At 41.4% G+C, this 26305-nt stretch overlaps 1 protein-coding gene across 1 annotated transcript in view; it reads left to right on the top strand.

The window, feature by feature from the left end:
* The window catches only part of UNC13C (unc-13 homolog C), a 1077413-nt gene that overhangs the window by 119189 nt on the left and 931919 nt on the right, over window positions 1-26305 (top strand). The gene's annotated exons all lie outside the window — the stretch shown is intronic.

The following is a 26305-nucleotide window of genomic DNA, read 5'->3' as shown; positions in this document are numbered from 1 at the left end:
ATCAGACCAGGCAACGTTTTTCCAATCTTCTACTGGCCAATTTCGATGAGCTTGTGCAAATTGTAGCCTCAGTTTCCTGTTCTTAGCTGAGAGGAGTGGTACCCAGTGTGGTCTTCTGCTGCTGTAGCCCATCTGCCTCAAAGTTCGACGCACTGTGCGTTCAGAGATGCTCTTCTGCCTACCTTGGTTGTAACGGGTGGCAATTTGAGTCACTGTTGCCTTTCTATCAGCTCGAACCAGTCTGCCCATTCTCCTCTGACCTCTGGCATCAACAAGGCATTTCCGGCCACAGAACTGCCGCTCACTGGATTTTTTTTCTTTTTCGGACCATTCTCTGTAAACCCTAGAGATGGTTGTGCGTGAAAATCCCAGTAGATCAGCAGTTTCTGAAATACTCAGACCAGCCCTTCTGGCACCAACAATCATGCCACGTTCAAAGGCACTCAAATCACCTTTCTTCCCCATACTGATGCTCGGTTTGAACTGCAGGAGATTGTCTTGACCATGTCTACATGCCTAAATGCACTGAGTTGCCGCCATGTGATTGGCTGATTAGAAATTAAGTCTTAACACACAGTTGGACAGGTGTACCTAATAAAGTGGCCAGTGAGTGTATATACTGTGTGTATATGTATGTGTGTATATATATATATATATATATATATATATATATATTGCACTTTTACTGGCAAAAATTCTCAAAATGGTGCTGCAAGAAGCAATGAAGCAATCGTAATACATATACAATGAGGAAAATAAGTATTTCATACACTGCCAATTTAGAAAGTTTTCCCACCTATAAAGAATGGAGAGATCTGTAATTTTTATCATAGGAACAATTCAACTGTGAGAGACAGAATTTAAAAACAAATCTAAAAAATCACATTGTATGATTCTTACAGAATTAATTTGCATTTTATTGCATGAAACAAGTATTTGATACAATAGGAAAACAGAACTTAATATTTGGTACAGAAACCTTTGTTTGCAATTTCAATTTCTGAGGTCAGGCGTTTCCTGTAGTTCTTGACCAAGTTTGCAAACACTGCAGGAGGAATTTGGCCCACTCGTCCATACTGATCTTCTCCAGATCTTTCAGGTTTTGGGGCTGACACTGGGCAACATTGAATTTCAGCTCCCTTTAAAGATTTTCTATTGGGTTCAGGTCTGGAGATTGGCTAGGCCACTCCAGGACCTGGAAATGTTTCTTATGAAGCCACTACTTAGTTGCCCAGGCTGTGTATTTTCAGTCATTGTCATGCTGGACAACTCAGCCATGACCCATCTTTAATGCTCTTATTGAGGGAATAAGGAGGTTATTGGCTAAAATCTCATGATACATGACCCCATCCATCCTCCCTGCAATACGGTGCAGTCATCCTGTCCCCTTTGCAGAAAGGCACCCCCAAAGTATGATGTTTCCTTCACCATGATTCATATCTGCACAGAGATTGAAGCTTCAGAGACTGGAAGTTCTGTGGAAACTGTTTGGGTAAGAATACAAGGACAGAACAATGGAAAGGACACCATTGTAGGCATTTACTACAGGCCGCCTGTGCAAGCTGAAGATATGGATGAACTCTTTATGCATCAAATGGCCAAGTTCTCCAAAAATATGACACAGTTGTCATGGGAGATTTCAAGTATCCTGACATTTGTTGGGAATCTCTCTCAGGCAAAACGAACAGGTCAAGGAAATTCTTATCCTCTCTTGCTGACAACTTTATCTTCCAAAAGGTATGGGAGAAAACAAGGGGATCTGCTACCTTGGATCTAATCCTTATAAACAGGGAGGAAATGGTTGAGGAAGTAAAAGTGGCTGGGACCCTAGGAGGTAGCGACCTTGCTATTTTAGTAGTTTGGATAACTAGAGGAGGAAGACCTGTGAAGACTCAGACGTCAAGGTTAGATTTCAGAAAGGAAGATTTTAAGGGATTCAGAAAGAGAATTGGAGGGATCCAATGGCTGGATATCCTTAAGGACAAAAATGTCGAGGAAGGATAGGAAACTTGACAAATGAAATTCTCAAAGCACAATTGTTAACAATTCCGAAAAGAGGGAAGAATAGGATGCATTTAAGGAAACCAGGATGGATGAATACAGAACTTAAGCACATGCTAAAAAGGAAGAAAGAAATGTTTATAAAATGGAAAGAGGGAGGCATATCTAAAGAATTTAATGCTGTCTGCAGAACTTGCAGGGCACAAATCAGATTATCTAAAGCTGACCATGAATTGAGGCTTGCAAGAGACACCAAAAGCAAGAATAAAGGATTTTGGGGATATGTCAAAAGTAAAAGAAAAGTCAAAGATGTTATAGGATTTTTACAGGATGAAAATGGTGAAATGGTAAGACAGGATGTTGAGAAGGCCGAACTTTTAAATTCCTATTTTGCATCTGTTTTCTCTCAGAAAGGAAATGTAACATCAACTGTTGTTCACTGTCCTATTAAGGGAATAGAAGAATCCTGGATATCTATGAACAAAAAGATAGTGAGGAAACACTTGGCTAACCTAAATGAATTCAAGTCTCCGGGTCCAGATGAATTACACCCCAGAGTACTGAAGGAGATAGCAGAAGAAGTTTTTGAACCCCTCTCCATAATCTTTGAAAATTCTTGGAGAACAGGAGAAGTGCCAGAAGACTGGAGAAGAGCAAATGTTGTTCCTATCTTCAAAAAGGGGAAGAAGGTGGACCCAGGCAACTATAGGCTGGTGAGTCTGACTTCTATACCAGGAAAGATCTTTGAACAAATTATTAAACAACATGTATGTCAGTACCTGGATAAGAATGAAGTGATTAAACAGAGTCAGCATGGGTTTGTAACTAATAAGTCATGTCAGACTAACTTAATTTCCTTCTATGACGGAATCACTGATTGGGTGGATCAGGGAAATGCTGTAGATGTAGTATATCTTGACTTCAGCAAAGCATTTGACAAAGCATCTCACACAATCCTTATTGAAAAAATGGCTAAGTATGTAATGGACAAGGCAACTGTTAGGTGGATTCATAACTGGCTTAGTGATCAGACCCAAAGAGTGGTCGTAAATGGCTGCACATCCAGTTGGAAGAATGTCTCAAGTGGTGTACCACAGGGCTCTGTCCTGGGCCCTGTATTGTTCAACATCTATATCAACGATTTAGATGAAGGAATTGAGGGTAAACTGATAAAATTTGCTGATGACACAACGCTAGGAGGGATAGCTAATACTAGAGAAGAGAGAGAGGATTCAAAAAGATATAAATAACCTGGAGCAGTGGGCAGCAACTAACACAAGGGAAAAATGCAAAGTACTACATCTGGGCAATAAAAATGAAAAAAGCATATACAGAATGGGAGGAATAGGGCTAAGCAACAGCACACATGAAAAAGACTTGGGTATACTAATAGATCATAGACTGAATATGAGTCAACAGTGTGATGCAGCAGCAAAAAAGACAAATGCAATTCTAGGATGTATTAACAAAAGCACACAGTCTAGATCACGTGAAGTCATTATTGCCCTCTACTCCTCTTTGGTCAGACCTCTTCTGGAATACTGTGTCCAGCTTTGGGCACCACATTTTAGAAAAGACATCAACAAACTGGAGCAAGTTCAGAAAAGAGCGACCAGAATGATGACTGGTCTGCAAACCCTGTTTTATGAGGAAAGGTTGCAGGATTTGGGAATGTTTAGCTTGCAGAAGAGAAGACTGAGGGGAGACTTAATAGCTGTCTACAAATATCTCAAGGGCTGTCACATTGTAGAAGGATCATCTTTATTCTCATTTGCATAAGGAAGACTAGAAGCAATGGGATGAAACTGAATGGGAGGAGAAACAGATTAGATATTAGAAAAATCTTTTTGACAGTTGGAGTAATCAATGAGTGGAACAGGCTGCCACAAGAGGTGGTGAGTTCTCCTTCAATAGAAGTCTTCAAACAGAGGCTGGATAGACATCTGTCTGGGATGATTTAGCGAATCCTGCTTTGAGCAGGGGTTGGACGAGATGGCCCAGGAGGTCTTTTCCAACTCTACAATTCTATGATTCTATGGATGGGAAGGTGTGAATGGGGTTGTACTCATCTTCTTCCTCCAAACACGGACAGTGGAGTGGATACCAAAAAGTTCTATTTTGTACTCATCTGACCACATGACCTTCTCCCATGCCTCCTCTGGATCATCTACATGGTCATGGCGAGCTTCAAAAGGTCCTGGACATGTGCTGGCGTGAGCATGAGGACCTTGCATGTCCTGCAGGATTTTAATCCAAGAAGGCATAGTGTGTTGCTTACAGTACTGCTTGAGACTGTGGTTCCAGCTCTCTTCAGGTCATTAACCAGGTCCTCCTGTATAGTTCTGGGCTGAATCCTAACCTTTCTCAGAATCATCCATACCCAAAGAGGTGAGACCTTGCATGGATCCTTAGACTACATTCTAATAATTGTGCCAACAGTTATTACCTTTTCACCAAGCTGTTTGCTTATTGTCCTACAGCCCATCCCTTGTGCTCATCTAAAATTTTGTCCCTGGTGTCCTTAAACAGCTCGTTGGTCTTGACCATGTTGGAGAGGTTGGAGTGTGATTGATTGGGTGTGTGGACATATGTATTTTATATAGGTAATGAGGTCAAAGAGGTGTAATTAATACATGTAATGAGTGCAAAGTAGGAGGGCTTCTGAAATGAAAACTAACAGGTCTGTGAGAGCCAGAATTCTTGCTGTTTGGTAGGTGACAAAATACATATTTCATGCCATAAAATGCAAATTCATTATGTGAAAAATCATACAATGATTTTTTTTTTATTTTCTTTTTGTTAGATTCATTCTCTCACAGTTGAAGTGTACCTACAATAAAAATTCCAGACCTCACTTTTATTTTTAAGTGGGAAAACTTGCAAAATTGACAGTGTGTATCAAATCAAATACTTATTTTCCTCATTGTATATACAGCTCTGCCAAACAATAAGAGACCACTTCCAAATGTTCAGTTTGTCTGATTTTTCTCTTTATAGGTTTATTTTTGAGTAAAATGGAAATTGTTCTTTTAGTCTACAAACTTCTGGCAACGTGTCTCCGAATTTCCAAGCAATAATTATTTCTTTTCTGAAAAGGAGAAATGGTCAAAATTAAAAAAAACAAAACAAATCAGTGCTTTCAGATCTCAAATAATGCTAAGAAAACAAGTTCATAATCATTTAGAGACACCAATACTAAAGTTTTAACTCAGCAAGAGTCCAGAAATCAATATTTTGTGAAATAGCCATGATTTTTAAAAACAGCTTTCATGCGTCTTGGCATGCTTTCCACCAGTCTTTCACACTGCTTCTGGCGCTAAAATTTAAGCAGTTCTTCTTTGTTTGATGGCTTGTGACTATTCTCATCCTCTTGATTACATTCCAGAGGTTTTCAATGGGTTTCAGGTCTGGAGAATGGGCTGCCCATGACAGGGTTTTGATGTGGTGGTCTCTTAATTTTTGCCAGAGCTGTGTATGTGTGTGTATATGTGTGTGTATATATATATATATATATATATATATATATATATATATATATCCAACAATGTAGACCAGCTCACTCCTGTGAACCACCTGGAACCTCAGCTGACCTGGTTAACTCCGTTGTGCCCGGATCTGGATGTAGGAGTCCATCCATACAAATGTGAACAACGACAAAGCAAAGTCCAGCAATAACGTGAGCAATCCAGGATGCTGTTAAAATTTTTTTTCTTTTTATTCATAAATCCATTAAAATGCAATGGTCCAAGCAGTTCAAAACGGCAATAATGCAGGAAAGTCATGCAGATAGGACTACGCGTTTCAGCGGTAGAACCCGCCTTCTTCAATCTGGACCGAGAAGAAGGCGGGTTCTACCGCTGAAACGCGTAGTCCTATCTGCATGACTTTCCTGCGTTATTGCTGTTTTGAACTGCTTGGACCATTGCATTTTAATGGATTTATGAATAAAAAGAAAAATTTTTTTAACAGCATCCTGGATTGCTCACGTTATTGCTGGACTTTGCTTTGTCGTTGTTCATATATATATATATATTATATATACTTTTTACCACTGATCACAGCTGCTGGCTGTCATCTGACAGCATGGGAACTGCAGCTCTCTGACCGGCGGTAAGTTAGATAAGATCAGAGCTGCCTGTGTTTCTCCTGCCCTCATACAGAGGACAGCGTGGGAAACAGACAATATTCGGAGTGCTGAACCTGAACAGTAACACGGACACTAGGCATTTGGTATGGACTCCGAACTTTACTGCTCTTGTTCGCCCATCTCTACTCATGATAAACTTTTTATGTTTGTGAAGGACAATTGTTTCAGTCCTGTCTAATAGTAGCACATTTACTGTCAAGGACTAAAATATATATATAAAAGTTTATGGCCGGTCACAGGTGTCAGCTGATGAGAGAGTAGTACTCTCATTACCGTATGCCTGCTGTAGCTAATAATAGCGAGAGCAGGGGCTGCTGATCGGACTATTCATCAACCGGCGCCTGTGCTATATATAAATACATTAAATAATATAAAAATGATTTGGGGGTCTCTTCTATTTTTGATAACCTGCACAAACAAAACTGACATATGTTGGCTGCAACTCTCAGCTGTCAGCTTTATCATGGCTGGTTTTCAAGAATAAAGAGGTCCCACGCCATTTTTTTAATTATATAAATAAATAATTTTGACAACCAGCCAAGATAAAGCAGACAGCTGGGGGCTGGTATTCTCAGATTTGTAAGGGCCCATGGATATTGCCCCCCAGCCTAAAAATAGCAACCAGCAGCCTCCCCAATTCTGGCATTTTGCCTGTCTCTTCCCAATTGCCTTGATTGGGGTAATATTTGTGGGGTTGATGTCAGCTGTTTTATGGCCACTGACATCAAGCCCACACATTAGTATTGAAAAGGCATCTGTGAGACACACCTGTTATTAACCCCATAACTAGATTATAATGGAAAAAAAACAGCCAGAATAAAGTCCTTTAATTGAAAAAAAAATGACAGATTCCTTTATTTGGAATAAAAATAAAAGGCACAGTTACACTGTATCCATTGAAACAGTAGTCCCTGCAAAAGAAGAAAAAACAAACATATTCCTCACCTGTACAAAAATCCTTATATGTCCGACGAAGGTCCAGATGATTTGGATAGTGCTCACATCAGCAATGCAAATGCTATCTATGCCAGCCACCTCATACTGAAAGGGAGCTGTGTTACAGCTGCTGGCTCATGCTGACAGCATGGGAACAGCAGCTCTCTAACCTGCGGTAATGATCTTACTGCCAATCAGAGCCTATATTTGCCATGGCAAACAATGGGTGTTTCGGCCTCCTATTCATCTGAATTGCATTCGGGTACTATTCTGGTACCCAAAACAAACTTTTTTTTTTAGATGTTCAGCCAAACCTGCTGGATCCGACCATCCACGGGTTTGCCCATCACTAATTCTGAGGTTAAACTGTAAGTACAGTAAGTTAAAACTATTTACCTAATTACTTTATACTTTAGTTCTAGGTATTTAGCAATAAATCCAGATAACACAGTGCACATCTCATACATAGATCCGTTTTGTACAACACTGTAATAGGACTGCCATAAAGTTCCATAAAAAAAATCTGTTTCACCTCTATACACTTTCAATGTAATATAAAATAAGGTCTATTTCAGACACCCATTTTTCATGTACGTGTTCTATCAGTGTTTGTCTTGGATAGAACACTTACTCATTATAATCTTTGGGGTTGTTCACATTTTTGAGTGTCCGTAAATATTATTTTGACCTGTGTCACAGATCAAACTCTCCAATGCAAATCAATGTAACTTAACCCCTTCATGACCCAGCCTATTTTAACCTTAATGACCTGGCCATTTTTGGCAATATTGACCAGTGTCCCTTTATGAGGTAATAACTCAGGAACGTTTCAACGGATCCTAGCGATTCTGAGATGGTTTTTTAGTGACATATTGGGCTTCATGTTAGTGGTAAACGTAGGTCGATAATGTTTGCATTTATTTGTGAAAAAAATGGAAATTTGGCGAAAATTTTGAAAATTTCGCAATTTTCACATTTTGAATTTTTATTCCGCTAAACCAGAGAGTTATGTGACACAAAATAGTTAATAAATAACATTTCCCACATGTCTACTTTACATCAGCACAATTTTGGAAACAAAATTTTTTTTTGTTGGGAAGTTATAAGGTTTAAAAGTTGACCAGTGATTTCTCATTTTTACAACAAAATTTACAAAACCATTTTTTTAGGGACCACCTCACATTTGAAGTCACTTTGAGGGGTCTATATGGCAGAAAATACCCAAAAGTGACACCATTCTAAAAACTGCACCCCTCAAGCTACTCAAAACTACATTCAAGAAGATTATTAACCCTTCAGGTGCTTCACAGCAACTAAAGCAATGTGGAAGGAAAAAATTAACATTTAAATTTTTCCAACAAAAATTTTTTTTAGCATCAATTTTTTCTTTTTCACATGGGCAACAGGATAAAATGGATCCTAATATTTGTTGGGAAATTTCTCCTGAGTACACCGATACCTCATATGTGGTCATAAACCACTGTTTGGACACGGCAGGGTCCTGAAGGGAAGGAGCACTATTTGACTTTTTGAATGGAAAATTAGCTCCAATCGTTAGTGGACACCATGTCGTGTTTGGAGAGCCCCTGTGTACCTAAACATTGGAGCTCCCCCACAAGTGACCCCATTTTGGAAACTAGACCACCCAAGGAACTTATCTAGATGTGTGGTGAGCACTTTGAACCCCCAAGTGCTTCACAGAAGTTTGACGCAGAACAGTGAAAATAAAAAAATAATTTTTTTTCCTCAAAAATGATTTTTTAGCCCGTTATTTTTTATTTTCACAAGGCTAACAGGATAAATTGGACCACAAAAGTTGTTGTGTAATTTGTCCTGAGTACACCGATACCCCATATGTCAGGGGAAACCACTGTTTGGGCACATGGGAGAGCTCAGAAGGGAAGGAGCGCGATTTTGGAATGCAGACTGATGGGATGTTCTGCGGGCATCATGTTGCGTTTACAGAGCCCCTGATGTGCCTAAACAGTAGAAACCCCCCACAAGTGACCCCATTTTGGAAACTAGACCCCCCAAGGAGCTTATCTAGATGTGTACTGAGCACTTTGAACCCCCAAGTGCTTCACAGAAGTTTATAAACGCAGAGCCATGAAAATAAAAAATCATTTTTTTCCTCAAAAATGATTTTTTTAGCCCGTTATTTTTTATTTTCACAAGGGTAACAGGATAAATTGGACCCCTAAAGTTGCTGTTCAGTTTGTCGTGAGTACGCTGGCACCCCATACGTGGGGGAGAACCACTGTTTGGGTGCATAGCAGGGCTCAGAAGGGAAGGCATGCCATTTGACTTTTTGAATGGAAAATTAACTCAAATCGTTAGCGGACACCATGTCGTTTTTGGAGAGGCCCTGTCTGCCTACACTTTGGAGCACCCCCACAAATCACCCCATTTTGGAAACTATACCCCCTAAGGAAGTTATCTAGATGCATAATGAGCACTTTGAACCTCCAGGTGCTTTACAGAGGTGCATAACGCAGAGCTGTGAAAATAAAAATATTTTTTTTTCCTCAAAAATGATTTTTTAGCCCGCTATTTTTTATTTTCACAATAGTAACAGGAGAAATTGGACCCCAAAAGTTGTTGTCCAGTTTGTCCTGAGTACGCTGGTACCCAACATGTGGGGAGGGACCACTGTTTGATCACACGTCGGGGCTCGGAAGGGAAGTAGTGACGTTTTGAAATAACGACTTGTTGGAATGGTCTGCGGGCGTCATGTTACGTTTGCAGAGTCTCTGATGTGCCTAAACAGTGGAAACCCCCCACAAGTGACCCCATTTTGAAAACTAGACCACCCAAGGAACTTATCTAGATGTGTGGTGAGCACTTTGAACCCCCAAGTGCTTCACAGAAGTTTATAACGCAGAACCGTGAAAATAAAAAATCTTTTTTTTTCCTCAAAAAATGATTTTTCAGCCCGCAATTTTTTATTTTCACAATGGTAACAGGAGAAATTGGACCCCAAAAGTAGTTGTCCAGTTTGTCTTGAGTACGCTGGTACCCAATATGTGGGGAGGATCACTGTTTGGGCACACGTCGGGGCTCGGAAGGGAAGTAGTGACGTTTTGAAATATCGACTTGATGTAATGGTCTTTGGGCGTCATGTTACGTTTGCAGAGCCTCTGATGTGCCTAAACAGTGGAAACCCCCCACAAGTGACCCCATTTTGGAAAATAGACCACCCAAGGAACTTATCAAGATGTGTGGTGAGCACTTTGAACCCCCAAGTGCTTCACAGAAGTTTATAACGCAGAACCGTAAAAATAAAAAAATCATTTTTTTTCACAAAAATTATTTTTTTAGCCTCCAATTTTTTATTTTCCCAAGGGTAACAGGAGAAATTAGACCCCCAAAGTTGTTGTGCAATTTTTCCTGATTACGCTGATACCCCATATGTGGGGGTAAACAACTGTTTGGGCACACATCGGGGCTTGGAATGGAGAGAGTGCTGTTTCACATTTTGAATGCAAAATTGGCTGGAATAAATCGTGGCGCCATGTCGCGTTCGGAGACCCCGTGATGTGCCTAAACAGTGGAAACCCCTCAATTCTAACTCCAACTCTAACCCCAACACACCCCTAACCCTAACCCAACCCAAATAATAACCCTAACCACAACCCTAACGCCAACTCTAACCCCAACACACCCCTAACCCTAACCCAACCCAAATAATAACCCTAACCACAACCCTAACGCCAACACACCCCTAACCCTAATCCCAACTCTAACCCTAACTACAAGCCTAACCCTAATCCCAACCCACCCCTAACCCTAACCCTAATTCCAGCCCTAACCCTAATCCCAGCCCTAACCCTTATTCCAGCCCTAACCCTAATTCCAGCCCTAACTCTAATTCCAGCCCTAACCCTAATTCCAACCCTAACCCTAATTCCAACCCTAATTCCACCCCTAACCCTAATTCCACCCCTAACCCTAATTCTAGCCCTAACCCTATTTCTAACCCTAACCCTATCTATAACCCTAATTCCAACCCTAACCCTAGTTCGAACCCTAAATGGAAAAAAAATATATATTTTTTTATTTTATTATTTGCGCCTGGCTATGGGGGTGATAAAAGGGGGGTGTATTTACTTTTTTTTTCATTTTGATCACCATAAGAGTGTATCACAGTGATCAAAATGAAAAATGAACGGGCAGCCGGCAAATTCATGGGCGCCGCCATCTTGGACAATGGCAGGTGCACTGCGCATGCGCCCGCCATTTTCCAACATGGTGGCGCCCATGATCCGGACGGTGGGACGCCGGGAGCCACGGCGGGACACCAGGAGCACCATCGGAGGTCCCGGGCGGATCGGAAGGTGGGAGGGAGCGATAGGAAAGGGAGGGGGAGCAGATGATGACGGCGGCGACCGATCGCCTACGTCCATCGGTGGCGGGTGGTGGGGGGGGTCGGGTGTCGGTGTCCAGCCATGTCCGATGCTATTGCAGCATCGGCCATGGCTGGATTGTAATATTTCACCAAATTTCATTGGTGAAATATTACAAATTGCTCTGATTGGCTGTTAAAAGTGAAACAGCCAATCAGAGCGATCGTAGGCACATGGGGGCTAAGCCACACCCCCTGGGATTAACTGTAGAGTGTCCTCTGTGTGTGGGTCGGGTGACCTTTCAGTGACCCCGGTCTCCCGACCCGCAGGGGGGCTATTTATAGCATGACGCCTACGTAGGAGTCATAGGTCGTTTGGGCACGACTTTTCATGACGCCTACGTAGGCGTCATGGGTCGTGAAGGGGTTAAAAATTTGGATAACACTAATGCCATTCATCTGTTTTCTGTGTGCTTTACGCTTTTTCTGTTAATGAGTAGGAGAAGCTAGGAATTGTATTTATTTTTTTATTTCATACAAGGAAAACAGATATAGCACTGATGGTAAAAACAGACACATGGACTAAATACTGATGAAAATCTGATCTATCACACTAATGAAGGAGTATGTGGGAAAAAATAGGCTTCTGAATGAGATTTTTGGCATGTTTCTAGAGATGCTAAATGTTTTGACGTGTTCACCTCACGAAGCGTCATTTTGGACGTTAGTTCATAAAAGCCATACATTTCTGTATTAAAAAAAGCTATACTCTGTGAACTGTACACTTCGGTGTGCAAAAACCCTTCATCAGATTTGTAGAGATTTTCTTTTAAGTTTTCCAGCACAGTCCAGTAGGCTTCCACCTAGTTCATTGAATGCTCTTGCTCTTGCTATGGTAGAAACTCAGACCATGTAGTTGGCATTCTCCACGAAATGCTGCAAATGTGCTAGCACGTTCTAGGAGAGCATCACAAGAACTGTATATGTGAACCACAGCGCCTTCATATAGAACCTGCGATGCCCACCAGGGCCCGGGGGTACTTGGTCCCAGCCGGTCAGTTCTTCAGGGGATGACCCGGTCCATGGCCCTGGGCGTCCAAAAAAATGGAAGGGGATAGTTTATATCGGATTAAGTCTTGACGCCACACGTGGTGTTTGGGAATAGATGGCCAACACTGCGATTCTGGTCCATCAGGTCGGATGGTGACGCAGCAGAGATGTTACAGCTCTCCACGGGCAGAGCTAGGCCCCAGGCCAGTTATAGGATTAATTCGATGATGGTAAATGTTGTAGTACAGGGCAGGTGATGCAGTACATAAATCTGAGGACACAGCAGGGTGCAGTGTTCAAACTTTATTCACAGTCTTTAGGTTACAATAACCAACCGAGTGCTGTGTCCTGTGGGTCAGTGGTCCAGCCAGTTCTCAGGTAGTTTGGGTGCACTTTTCCTGGACCCCCTTCTTGTGTACCTTCCCAGGTCATCTCTCTGCACTGGCTCAAGCCTTCCTGCCTTGCGCCTCACACACAGTGTCCCAAGCAAGCAGCCTCCAGTCCTGTCGGGCGGCAACCTCCTGGTCCCCTTGACCCTATGAGGCTGCCTTTTTAGTGATTGTGTGTCGATTTGGCTGTCATACATACAGATGCTACAGCCTTTGGTTCGCTAGCTAAGTCCTACAGTCTCTCCATTAGTTTGGGGCCAGTCCCCACTGCGACCAGGTTCCTCCACCTGACTACGGTAGGCATGAATTCGGGTGCCATGGGTGAATTCTTCACTTCCCTAGTTCCTAGGACTCCTTCTCACTCTCTGGAGCCCCTCTCCGCCTCCTACATCACTCCTCTCTCCTCTCTTATCCACCACCAACTGTCAACTTTTTCTCCAACTGTCAACTTTCTCTCCAACTATCACTCTACTTCTGGGTCTCCTACCCTTATCTACTTCCTCCACCCACACCCTCTACCTAGTTCCCCTTCCAGCCTTAGATGGGGCCCTCCCTAAATAGGGTCCACCCAGATCCCCTTGACTGGAGTGGTGTGGTGTTGGATGCTGGTGTGCGAGTATTGGGTAGTGCTCCCTCCTTACCTCGGAGTGGGGTACCACACCTCTGGCTGAGGTGTAGTACCTCTGTGGCGACTGGACCCTCAGCGGCGCCACAAATCCATATCAAGAAGCATACATCCTCGATATTCTGCTTTCTACAGTGAAAATGAAATGTGAATAGTTGATGAGCAGCCATGTATTTCATGTATTTTTTTTCTCCAGCACTCTGTTGAAGAGTCTTCTTTGCTTTATATATGGATACTTGGATAGTTTAAAACTGTAAAAATAAATAGTAACTACAGATTTGTCCACTATTACCTTTTCTGGAATTTGGTTAGGAACTGAAATTTATCACAAAACAAATTTAACAAAATATCGCCATGTGCTAGCCTAACCATCGGTGGGTTGCAATTCACATCTTGTAACAGAGATGTAAAATCATGAATTTTTAAACATATTTTAAAAAATGTTGAATGTATTTCTAGTACATATAAATATCGCTACTGGAAAATGCTTGCTGGCTGAATGTGAAGTTGAGCTTCATGGATCTTCCTAAGCAAAGAAAGAGTCATAGCTTAGTAACGGTATATTTCCAAAGGAAGTTGTAAGTGCCATTTCTAAAAGAGTGTAAAGCACAGCTTCAGTAGCGAAATAAAAAATAAGGTAGATTTATAGCTGAATGCTTTCCCAAAGTACAGGGCAAAAAACTCACCTTTGAGATCAGAGCAGACACCCACACTTCAGTACTACTGCTTGGAAGTAATTTACAGCCATTCAGCTCCGTATCTCTTGATACATTGCTTCTATTCCTCAGTTCCATTTGTTTTGCCCCATAGTACTTAACAGGAACAAAAAAAAAATCATTGGATATGAAAAGAAGTCTTTTATTTGTTTCACCTATTTTTATCATGGCGGATGATAAAAAGATGAACATTACCCTCTTTAGAAGCCATTTCCCATCAAAAATGCTTCAGTAACCTAACAGTTCTCCACCTGGAGCACATGTAGGAAAGTAAATTTTTAGTAGTAAAATCTGAACAGGAAATCATTTTTTATTATCACTTTTTGTCATTCACCAGGGGATCAATATTTTAATATCTGGAGAATTTGACAATTACCCGAGTTCTGTAATATTTCCAAATTAATTGAATAATGTCATAAACAAATAAAGATCTAGGTCATGGGTGCTCTCCTGAGGATATATTGTATAAGCAGAAATAGTGCTGACTTTATTTAGAAAATCCAAGTTAATTACAGTTTTAAGTGCAGCAGCCCTACAGCAAGTTGGGCGATGACAGGCATTAACATCCTACTCAGGAAGGCTTAAGTCCTTTCTGAAAACAATACACGTACCGAAACTATATTTCTAAGCATTTTCCAAAAGCAGTCTATCAAGTAGGAAAGCTCAGTATGTGACCTACTTTCTCACACTGACATTGATGTAGAAATTTGCATTCAACCAAACACGTACAGTCTAATCCAGTTCTTGGATTTGTCGGGGATCTGGAATTCCTCCGTTGAGTCAGCATTGCACTCGGGGAGTAAAATCACAGACGCACTATTCCTGGAGCATACTGTATGTATGCTGGAGGAAAAGAATAGTAGTCACATGATGATGGCTAATGTGTAATATGTAGAGATAAGTTCTAATGTTACACCTATAAAGCTCCTTGTGTGGAATTTTACTGAATTAATCTTCTGTTTTATTTACACATAATATGTCACAAAATTCCTTATATTGTACTTAACTTGCTATTTTGGGAATATTCCTTTATCTCCAATTCAATGGTTATCCCCAATTCATAGGATAGGGGATAACTGGTTGATCACTATGAGACCAACTGCTGGGGCTTCCAGTGATCCAGGCAATGGGGCTCTGCAGAGTTCCTTATGAATAGGGCAGTGACTTTCTTGAACAGGCCCATAGACAATGAATGGAACGGAGGCCAAGCATGCTCACTTGTGCTCCATTCTCACTGAAAAGTTGCATTTTCAGGATTGTTGAGGGTCCCAATGGTTGGACGTCCAGTGATTAGCAAATTATCCTCTAGCCCTAGGATAGGGGATAACTGACAATTTTGAGACTATAGCCTAAATCTAATAAATGAAAATATATCTTTGCAAGGATCATAATCTTCATAAGAGTTTCATTTTTAGGTAATAAAAATCCATATCCCCTGCCCTTTCCACAATTATAGAATTAAATACATTTTTTCCTGTCTGCCGGAACCCTTGGGGAGGTGAGGGGGGGTCTCGCTTAGCTAAATATAAATGTAAACTCTCCCTAGTTGTGGCTGAAGGCAACCAGACAAGAGACGTAGGGGATGTAAAGCTCGGTAACAGAAAAATGGAGCTTCAACCTGCCTGAGGCCAGGTTTGCACAAAATTAAAAGAAGCATTTTCTTAGAATTACTATCGCACAATATCCATCACAGATTTTTTTATGAGGATTTCCTTATGGCTTTCAGATTCTGAAAATGTACATTGCACAGCATCCTTTTTTTTTTTTACTGATTTCAGTTTTTGATTACTGGATATTACAACAGACTGTGCAACTCTGAACAGCAGAATACAGATGTACAGGAGTTTTCCAGCCCATTCGCGAGGCCAAAAGGTCACTCTTGGCTTTTATTTGGTGAATAAGGGTCTTTAGAGATATTGTGGGAAAGTGGGCATATACTGAAATATAAGTAGCAGACGCATATAACCCTGTTGGCATACATTTGCACAAAGATTCAAATACAGATGTACCAATGGCACTCTGAATTTGCTTAGCAAACTGCTTTATTATTGTAGTGCACCTATGCTATTGGCATAGCAGGGCTTCTCATTTCCATTACACTAAAGCAGCCATGATGCACAACATGTGTAGCGAGCCACAGCGTGGACCAAACTTTTGATGCAACAAAACTTTTGCTGCCACTACATTTGTATCATGCATGCAAGCTCAAATCATACAAATATAGGTAAGCTCAACACACACACACATATCATGGCTCATAAGACCCTGTTCTCGTAATGTATTATTAATTATTACAGGGCAATTTATTCCATGGCGCTTTACATGTGATCATGCACCCTAAATGTTGGTCGATGACAACTTTGAGGGCTTTTTCACATGACTGTATTTCTGATAAGAGTCCTGTCCGTGAAAAAATCTGACAGCACTCTTGATCAATATAATTCAATGGAGCAGTGCAAATGATTTTATTTTCACTGACCGAATCTGCATTTGAAAAATATCACAGCGTGCACTAGTTTCTTCAAGAAATCGAATGAGACTCACCCATTCATACCTATGGATGTGCAAAAAAAAATCAGATCCCATATGGAGCCATAGTAAAGGATCTGATTTTTATGGATACATTGCAAACTGTAATTTATACATGAGAAACTGTAAATGGTCTTTTAAATTATTAAAGGGAACCTGTCAGCAGGATTATGCACAGTAACCTACAGACAGTGTCTGGTCGGCGCCGTTATACTGATTACAATGATACCTTGGTTGATTAAATCTGTCCTGTGGTTATTTTCAGGTCTAACCTAATGATATGCTTGTTCTCCATGTCAGCCTGTGGAGGGTCATTATGTGGTGCTGTGATTAGGTATTCACCAGTATAGCTTCTAACCAGTCACTGATCCCTCACTGACCTGCCTCCTATTTTACATAATGAATATTTTATTTAAAAAACTTAATTCTCGCCCCCAATGGGGGTGGTCTTTGCCGTCCTTTCTCATTCTCAGGTCCTCTACCAGACTCCTGGGAATTTGAGGGCTCTGCGCAGGATCTTAGTTGTTGTGAGCATTCCACTTTTCTGGACAGAGAGTTCAGATGTTGCTCCTGGGATCTGTTGTAGTCATTCTTCCAACTTAGGGGTCACTGCTCCAAGTGCTCCTATCACCACTGTTGCCTTCACCTTCCACATCTTCTCCAGTTCTCTTTTGAGGCCCTGCTATTTCTCCAGCTTCTCATATTCCTTCTTTCTGATGTTGCTATCACTTGGCACTGCCACATCTATTATCATTGCTGTCTTCTGATCCTTGTCTACTATCACAATGTCTGGTTGGTTAGCCAACACCTGCTTATCCATCTGGATGTTGAAGTCCCACAGAATTTTAGCCCTTTCATTTTCCACCACGTTTTCTGGAGTCTCCCACCTGGACTTAGGGGGACTTGGGCCATATGCTCTGCCCATGTTCCTGTATACAATTCCTGCTACTTGGTTGTGGCATTCAGTATACACTGTTCCTGCTTGTATCTTGCATCCTGCAAGTATGTATTGGATGGTTTCTGAGGTTTCTTTGTATAGTCTGCACCTTGGGTCTTGTCTTGTGTGGTAGATTCCTGCTTCTATGGATCTGGTACTTAGTGCTTGCTCTTGTGTTTCTATGATTAGTGCCTCTGTGCGGTGTCGGAGTCCAGCTTTCTCCAGCCATTGGTAGGATTTCTCCATGTCAGCCACCTCCATTATCTGTCGATGGTACATCCCATGCAGCGGCTTGTCTTACCATGGTGCTTAATGTTCCTGTTCTTCCTTCCGGATCTGTTGTTGCTGCCTAAAGCCAGAATCACACATGCGAGGAATACGGCCGAGTCTCGCATGTTAATACCCAGCACTCGGGAGCGGAGCATGCGGCCACATAGCAATACATGAAACCGCACGCTCCGCTCCTGAGTGCCAGCGGCAGTGCCGGGTATTAACATGCGAGACTCGGCCGTATTCCTCGCATGTGTGATCCCAGCTTTGAGCTTTCTCTCAGCATCTCATCTTTTTATGTGCCATTTTTCTGATGTATTCCTGAACACTCCTTGTTTCATCCATGATGGTGGTTTGGATGCTTATCAGGCCTCGACCACCCTCCTTTATGTTGTTATACAATCTTTGGGTGCTAGACAGAATGTGCATTGTGAGTTTTCGTGTCTTCACATCTGCAACTTCCATTTCTTCTTCTGTCTTGTATCCATCCAGAGTTTCCACATACACTTCATATATCCCCTCTCATTTGGTCTGCTGTTATAGTAGCATTTCATCAGCTCCAGGTCCTTGTCCATGTATAGTTTGTTCTAGTAGCTCATTTATCATCAGATTGTCCTGGTTCCTTGACATCTGACGTTGACCTTGTTAATCCAGCGACATCCAAGCAGGCACGACTTTCTTTGTTTGCAACACTCATGTTTATTGAGGTAGGCACTATGGTGTTAGACCACTACTGGTATATTATTTCCAAAAGGTCAGAGCAAGGATATGAACCCCAGTCTCCCACATTGGTGGTTGTGCACTTTTAACAGCTGTAGTAGCTACTTATAGTAGGTATTATAGTGGTAGGGACCTGGATATTTAATTTATTTTCCACAGGTCAGAGACGGGATTTGAACCCCAGTTCTAGGCTGTGCACTTAACCATTATGATATATACACTCACTGGCCACTTTATTAGGTACACCTGTCCAACTGTGTGTTAAGACTTAATTTCTAATCAGCCAATCACATGGCGGCAACTCAGTGCATTTAGGCATGTAGACATGGTCAAGACAATCTCCTGCAGTTCAAACCGAGCATCAGTATGGGGAAGAAAGGTGATTTGAGTGCCTTTGAACGTGGCATGATTGTTGGTGCCAGAAGGGCTGGTCTGAGTATTTCAGAAACTGCTGATCTACTGGGATTTTCACACACAACCATCTCTAGGGTTTACAGAGAATGGTCCGAAAAAGAAAAAAAATCCAGTGAGCGGCAGTTCTGTGGCCGGAAATGCCTTGTTGATGCCAGAGGTCAGAGGAGAATGGGCATACTGGTCCGAGCTGATAGAAAGGCAACAGTGACTCAAATTGCCACCCGTTACAACCAAGGTAGGCAGAAGAGCATCTCTGAACGCACAGTGCGTCGAACTTTGAGGCAGATGGGCTACAGCAGCAGAAGACCACACTGGGTACCACTCCTCTCAGCTAAGAACAGGAAACTGAGGCTACAATTTGCACAAGCTCATCGAAATTGGACAGTAGAAGATTGGAAAAACGTTGCCTGGTCTGATGAGTCTCGATTTCTGCTGCGACATTCGGATGGTAGGGTCAGAATTTGGCGTAAACAACATGAAAGCATGGATCCATCCAGCCTTGTATCAACGGTTCAGGCTGCTGGTGGTGGTGTCATGGTGTGGGGAATTTTTTCTTGGCACTCTTTGGGCCCCTTGGTACCAATTGAGCATCGTTGCAACGCCACAGCCTACCTGAGTATTGTTGCTGACCATGTCCATCCCTTTATGACCACAATGTACCCAACATCTGATGGCTACTTTCAGCAGGATAATGCGCCATGTCATAAAGCTCGAATCATCTCAGATTGGTTTCTTGAACATGACAATGAGTTCACTGTACTCAAATGGCCTCCTCAGTCACCAGATCTCAATCCAATAGAGCATCTTTGGGATGTGGTGGAACGGGAGATTCGCATCAGGGATGTGCAGCCGACAAATCTGCGCCAACTGTGTGATGCCATCATGTCAATATGGTCCAAAATCTCTGAGGAATGCTTCCAGCACCTTGTTGAATCTCTGCCACGAAGAATTGAGGCAGTTCTGAAGGCAAAAGGGGGTCCAACCCGTTACTAGCATGGTGTACCTAATAAAGTGGCCAGTGAGTGTATATATATATATATATATATATATATATATATATATATATATATATTCACCTGCAGCTGGCGCTGCAGCCTGATCGCATGTGTGTGTAATGTGCAGTTAATTATTTTTTTATGGTATACATTAATTCAGAAAAAAAGATCAGTCTGAAAATGGCAATCCAATATCTGCTACTGCGCAGGTGCCTGTGGCGCCATCTATCTAGAGAAAAAAAAAGTCCTCCTCCAAGATGGTGCTATTTTCACATTGATTTTTTTTTCTATATATGTATACTATCCATTATGTAAAATTGGCTGGCAGGTCACTGAAGGATATTCATAAGCCAATACAGATGAATAAGTAAGCAGAGCACAACATGAAGACCCCCCCCGCAGGCCGCTCCGGAGCACGAGCACATCATTAACTCAAAACCTACAAATAAAGATTAAACAACAACGACAAGACAGATTTCATCAACAAAGGTATCATTTTAATCAGTATAACGGTGCCAACATGACACTGTAGGCTACTGAGCACAATCCTTCTGATGGGTTCCCTTCAATAGCTGCTACTAATAAAAAAAAAAAAAAAATTAGGATTACATACAGATGAAAAGTGAGAAAAAATCATCCCACTTCTCTGGAAGGAATTCTGAACAATTGTTTTATAAGCGGAAAAAAACACGCGTTTCCTGGGAAGGAGTCCGGTTTTTAGTCAGGAATTTTCTGCATACGTGGGTACATAGCCTAAAGCTCTTGCACACAAAAGTTTAAATCAGACTAGTGCTGTCCGTGGCATTCAAAGATTGCATTCGTACACACGTAATTCTATGGGGCTGTGCACATGTCCAATTTTGTGCAGCATACACGATTTGTCTCTGAGAATAGGATGGCACTCGCCCTTTAAAGTCTATGAGTTTGATTGTCATGAACTGACATAATGGAGAAGGCGGAGAAATTTTTTTTCTCTCCACCTCCAAGGAAAAACGATCCCTAATCAATTTCTGTTCAAAGTCTGATTAGCTCGATTGGGTTGTTTTTCTTGGATGCAGAGAAAATTGTTGTGTGACCATAGCCTTAGGGCCCCGTCACACATAGCGATCTCGCTAGCGAGATCGCTGCTGAGTCACAAGTTTTGTGATGTAACAGCGATCTCACCAGCGAGATCGCTGTGTGTGACAGCGATCAGCGACCGACCCCCCTGCCGGTATCGCTAATCGCTGTAGGAAAGCCATGGACATTTTTTTGGTCGCTGATCTCCCGCTGGCCAGCATGCATCACTGCGTGTGACAGGTGGGAGACCAGTGATCAGCTGGTAACTAAGGTAAATGCAGGGTTTCTAAGCACTACGCTGTGCTTAGAAACCCTCTGTGTACATTAGTTATCAGCGCGCTGTTGCAGGGAGCTGGTAACTAAGGTACACATCGGGTTTCTAAGAGACGCATGTCCCTTAGAAACCCTATGTGTACCTTAGTTACCAGCTCCCTGCATCAGCGCGCTGATAACTAATGTACACAGCGACGCCGCGCGCTCGGCGTCGCTGGTCCTCATCGCTGGTGAAGTTGTCTATTTGACAGCTCACCAGCGATCATGTAGCGGACTCACCAGCTATCCTGACACGTTGATGTCATTGTCGGGATCGCTGGTGAGTCGCTATGTGTGATGGGGCCTTTAGAATCAATTTTTTACTGCTTTCTTGTGTTCTAGAGAGGAGATACGCTATTTGAAATCCATTCACCTAAACTCGTCATTGCTTAAATAATTATGTATTTCTCCTCCCTGAATGATTTGCCCTGTTGTAACATAGGGAAGTGACGATAGTGTTGCAGGGAGACTGCTTTTAGATTTCCTAGCAGGCCTGCTGTCTAGTTAGAACAAACAAAAACAACATAGTGCTTGGTGACCCTCCAGGAAGAGGCAATAACCAGCATAGAGGTGGGTTAAATAGGATGTAAAGGTATTAGATATGTTGAGTCTGGTGTCTCTCACCTTCCTCTTGATAATACCCCATAGACTACCTGTCTTCTCGTATAGGTACGCTGTGTTTTATCAAGACCAAAGTCAGCACAGCCATCTACCAGGAAATTTTAGAGCACTTCATGCTTCCCTCTGCCAACAAGCTTTTTGGCAATGGAAATGTAATTCTCCATCAGGACTTGACACCTGTCCACACTGCCAAAATTACCAATACCTGGTTTAAAAACAACAGTATCACTGTGCTTGATTGATCAGCAAACTTGCCTGACCTTAACCCCATGGAGAATCTGTGGGGTAATGTAAAGAGGAAGGTGAAAGACACCAGACCCAACAATGAAGATGAGCTGAAGGCTGCTATCAAAGCAACCAGGGCTTCCATAATACCTCAGCAGTGCCACAGACTGATTGCCTCCTTACCACGCCTCATTGATGCAGTAATTTATTCCAAAGGATCCCTGACCAAGTATTGAGTGCATTTACTGAACATACATTTCAGTAGTCGAAAATTTTGAATTTTAAAATCATTTTTTCAAGCTGGTGTTATAAAGTATTCTAATTTACTGAGATAATGACTTTGGGGTGTTCATTGGCTGTAAGCCATAATCATCAACATTAACAGAAATAAACACTTGAAATAGAGTAATTATAAACAGAGTGATCTATCTATTATGAGCTTTAGTTTTTGTATTGAAGAAGTGAAATAAATTAACTTTTTGATGATTTTCTAATTTTGTGAAATGCACCTGTATTAGCTGGTGTATGATACCTTCTTGGGTCAGATAATGTGCACTTGGTGCTCCTGCTGGTGTGATAGTCAATGAGGAGCACGTTTGCTTGGTCCTGGATGAGGTGGGCACTTGGAGCTTAATAATTTGGACCAATATCATTAGGTAAGGTTAGGAGAAGCACCATTTACTGCCACTAAAGGCTTCTCACATCCCAGTATCCCAAACTTGGCTTTTGTGCACATGACAACACCTTTTGATAGACCGTGATTGCTTGTAATCTCCTGACTGTGGAAGCTCGGGTAATAATGTTCCATGTAAATTTACAGTTATGACATTACAACTTGACCCCCAATAGTGTTTATGGAGGTCTACTTTTACACAAGTGGTTGCAGTACTGGAAACAATTAAGTATCAGACACTAGATGGTTAATATATGTGTTTTAGTTGAATATTTGAAAAATGTTTGTTGGATAGAAACCATTCAGAGCAGAGATTTTCCGTTTGTATCATAATCCATAATTGAAATGATCAGCAGCAAAAGAGCAATGGGTGTTTTATCTCCAACTATAAATGTCTTCCAGAAATGTATTTTAGGTCCTATGTTAGTGCAAGGTATGAGAACAATTATAATTCCTTTCATCCAGGGTCTGCTTACCTCCACAAATCAATACTTTTTTTTTATTTAAAAAAAGAACAAAAGAAAAATAATGTTCCGTTTGATGATTCTGCAAACATTTTTATTTCTCCCTCCATTTCAACAGCTCATAAAAGCACAAATAACTCAAAGCTCTGCGCAACAACTCTGTGAATCCTCGATTTATGTAAAGTTGTTCTGTACAGAATGGCGAAAAAAGTAAAAAAGAAATATTCAACATTTTTCTCTTCCTGATTTCTTTCTAGTTTCTTGGTCATCATTACCCATGTGTTGTTTTTTCTTATGCTGCTCAATTCGAGACTCTGCAAATTAAAGTCTGGACTTAAGTTTCAACCTTATCCACTTTCAGAGATTTATGAACAGCTATGAAGCCACCATTAGTGAATACAATTATTTTTTGCCCTTGAGACTAAAGACTTTGTTATTGTTTAGATGAATAAATTATTTGGTTTTCACCGTAAACCTTGTTTGATCCAGTTATACCTACAAAGTAAATGGATTTACACGACCCTCATCCTCTTGTGACAGGGAGTAAATCTACATAACAAAACTGCCTGTTGTTATAATCCATTTTCCACTCGGCAATAATTAGGCTTTACGATGTATCTAATTATAGTGGTGGTCTATCGTGCCTCTAAACATAGAGCTCTTAGCATTTTGCTGTGATAGAATTTTGATCAGTCAACATAGATTCTGTAGTTTATTAGTAATAGATTTGCTGTTTTCATTCAAATACTGTTTGGTTGACTATCCTGTAATTACTCACAATCTCATGATTGGCACATTTACAATTTTGCCATAATTAGCACACATTCTGTGAAAAGCCTGTAGCATACACAGTGCTTTCTGTCATTGCTCCAGGCTAAACTCACCAATGGGGATTGAAAATCACAAGAAACGGGGACATTAAAGCAAGTTTTCTTATTTCTATTTTTTGTTAAAAATTGCCAATAGTGAAGTGTCAATATAAGCCATGTTTATTTTATTATTATACATTTTTATAGTGCCATTTATTCCATGGTACTTTACATGTGAAAAGGACAAGTACAATAAACATGAGCAATACAAGACACACACAAGTATAGGAGAGAGGACCCTGCCCGCAAGGGCTCACAGTCTACAGGGGATGGGTGACAATACACTAGGAGAGGGTAGAGCTGGTTGTGCGGTGCTTCAGTAGACTGAGGATCACTGCAGGTTGTAGGCTTGTCAGAAGAGGTTGGTCTTCAGGTTCTTTTTGAAGGTTTCCATGGTAGGCAAGAGTATGATGTGTTGGGATAGAGAGTTCCAGAGTATGGGGGAAGCACGGGAGAAGTCTTGTATGCGGTTGTGGGATGAAGAGATAAGAGGGTAAGAGAGGAGTAGAGAACAAGATCTTGAGAGGATAGAAGGTTGCGTGTGGGTAAGTACCCGGAGACCATGTCATAGATGTATGGAGGAGACAGGTTGTGAATGGCTTTATATGTCATAGTTAGGGTTTTGAACTGGAGCCTCTGGACGATAGGAAGCCAATGAAGGGCTTGGCAGAGAAGAGAGGCTGGGAAATAACAGGGATACAGGTGGAATAGCCAGGCAGCAGAGTGTAGGATGCATTGGAATGGTGCCAGAGTGCTGGAGGGGAGGCCAGAGAGTAGGAGGTTGCAGTAGTCGAGATGGGAGATAAGGGCATGCACTAGTGTTTTTGTGGTTTCTTGGTCAAGTAACGCACGGATCTGGGAAATATTTTTGAGTTTGAGATGGCAGGAGGAGGCAAGGGTTTGGATATGTGGCTTGAAAGAGAGGGCAGAGTCGATAATCACCCCGAGGCACCGAGCATGTGGGACTGGGGAAAGTGAGCAGCCATTGACATTGATGGATAGGTCTGGTGGAGGGATAGAGTGAGATGGGAGAAAAATTATGAAATCTGTTTTGTCCATGTTCAGTTTTAGAAAGCGAGCAGAGAAGAAAGCTGAAATAGCAGACAGACATTGTTGGATTTTGGTAAGGAAGGAGCTGAGGTCAGATCCAGATAGGTAGATTTTATGAACTACTGCATATTAGTTTCTATGGCTCACCAAGCCATTAATGTCTTTCCTTAACTGTATAGCTGTTCTCTCCTATGCTCTGTTTCTGACTGCTACTTCTCTTAAAATAAATTAGGGTCCTTAAAATGATTCCTTCTTCCCATAGCATAAATTTTAAGCTAAATTTGCACTAATAGATTACCATTAATCATTTCATGATAATCAGCCAATGAATGAGCAAAATACTTGTTCATCGGGTGAAATTTTTTTTGTGGAGTGCAAAAGAAGATTGTTCTTGGTGATGCATCATCTTGTCTAAATCGGAGAAAGATTACCATGAACCATTTCATGATAATCACCCAATGAATGAGAAAAATGATTGTTCATCGGGTGAAATTATTTTTTATGGAGTGCAAAAGAATATCGTTCTTGGTGGTGCGTAGTCTTGCATTGCCGAGAAAAATGGCAGCCTATGCGCTCTGAACATTGAATAGATGGTTCAGTGCCCATTGTTTACCGTGGTCTGCCTGTGTAAAAAGGTAATAAATGATCATTGACCATTAAATGTTTACCGATCGGCAGTTGTTTATTGTAAATGGACCTGTAGTTGTAATGTGAGTCTACCTGCTTTAGTGAAGACTTGCCTTCTCTTGGTTTACTAATTCAACTGGTCTGTGATAATGGGTCTAAAGGTGGCCATATATAACAATTTCTGTGGAATCAATCAACTTTCTAATGATATTTTTATTTTTGGTCAACATTTGTTTGGCCTATGCCAGTGACAAAAAGGATCGAACATAACTTCAAAATTGCTAGTCTTTGTTCAGAGTGGAAATAACTAAGCTACTGCTAAAGGTGCCTATCA

Source organism: Dendrobates tinctorius, unplaced genomic scaffold, assembly GCF_039654945.1.
Source record: "Dendrobates tinctorius isolate UK_male_01 unplaced genomic scaffold, ASM3965494v1 ptg000022l, whole genome shotgun sequence".
Taxonomy (NCBI): domain Eukaryota; kingdom Metazoa; phylum Chordata; class Amphibia; order Anura; family Dendrobatidae; genus Dendrobates; species Dendrobates tinctorius.
The sequence above is the reverse complement of the archived record's forward strand: the minus strand, read 5'-3'. Positions and strand labels throughout refer to the sequence as shown.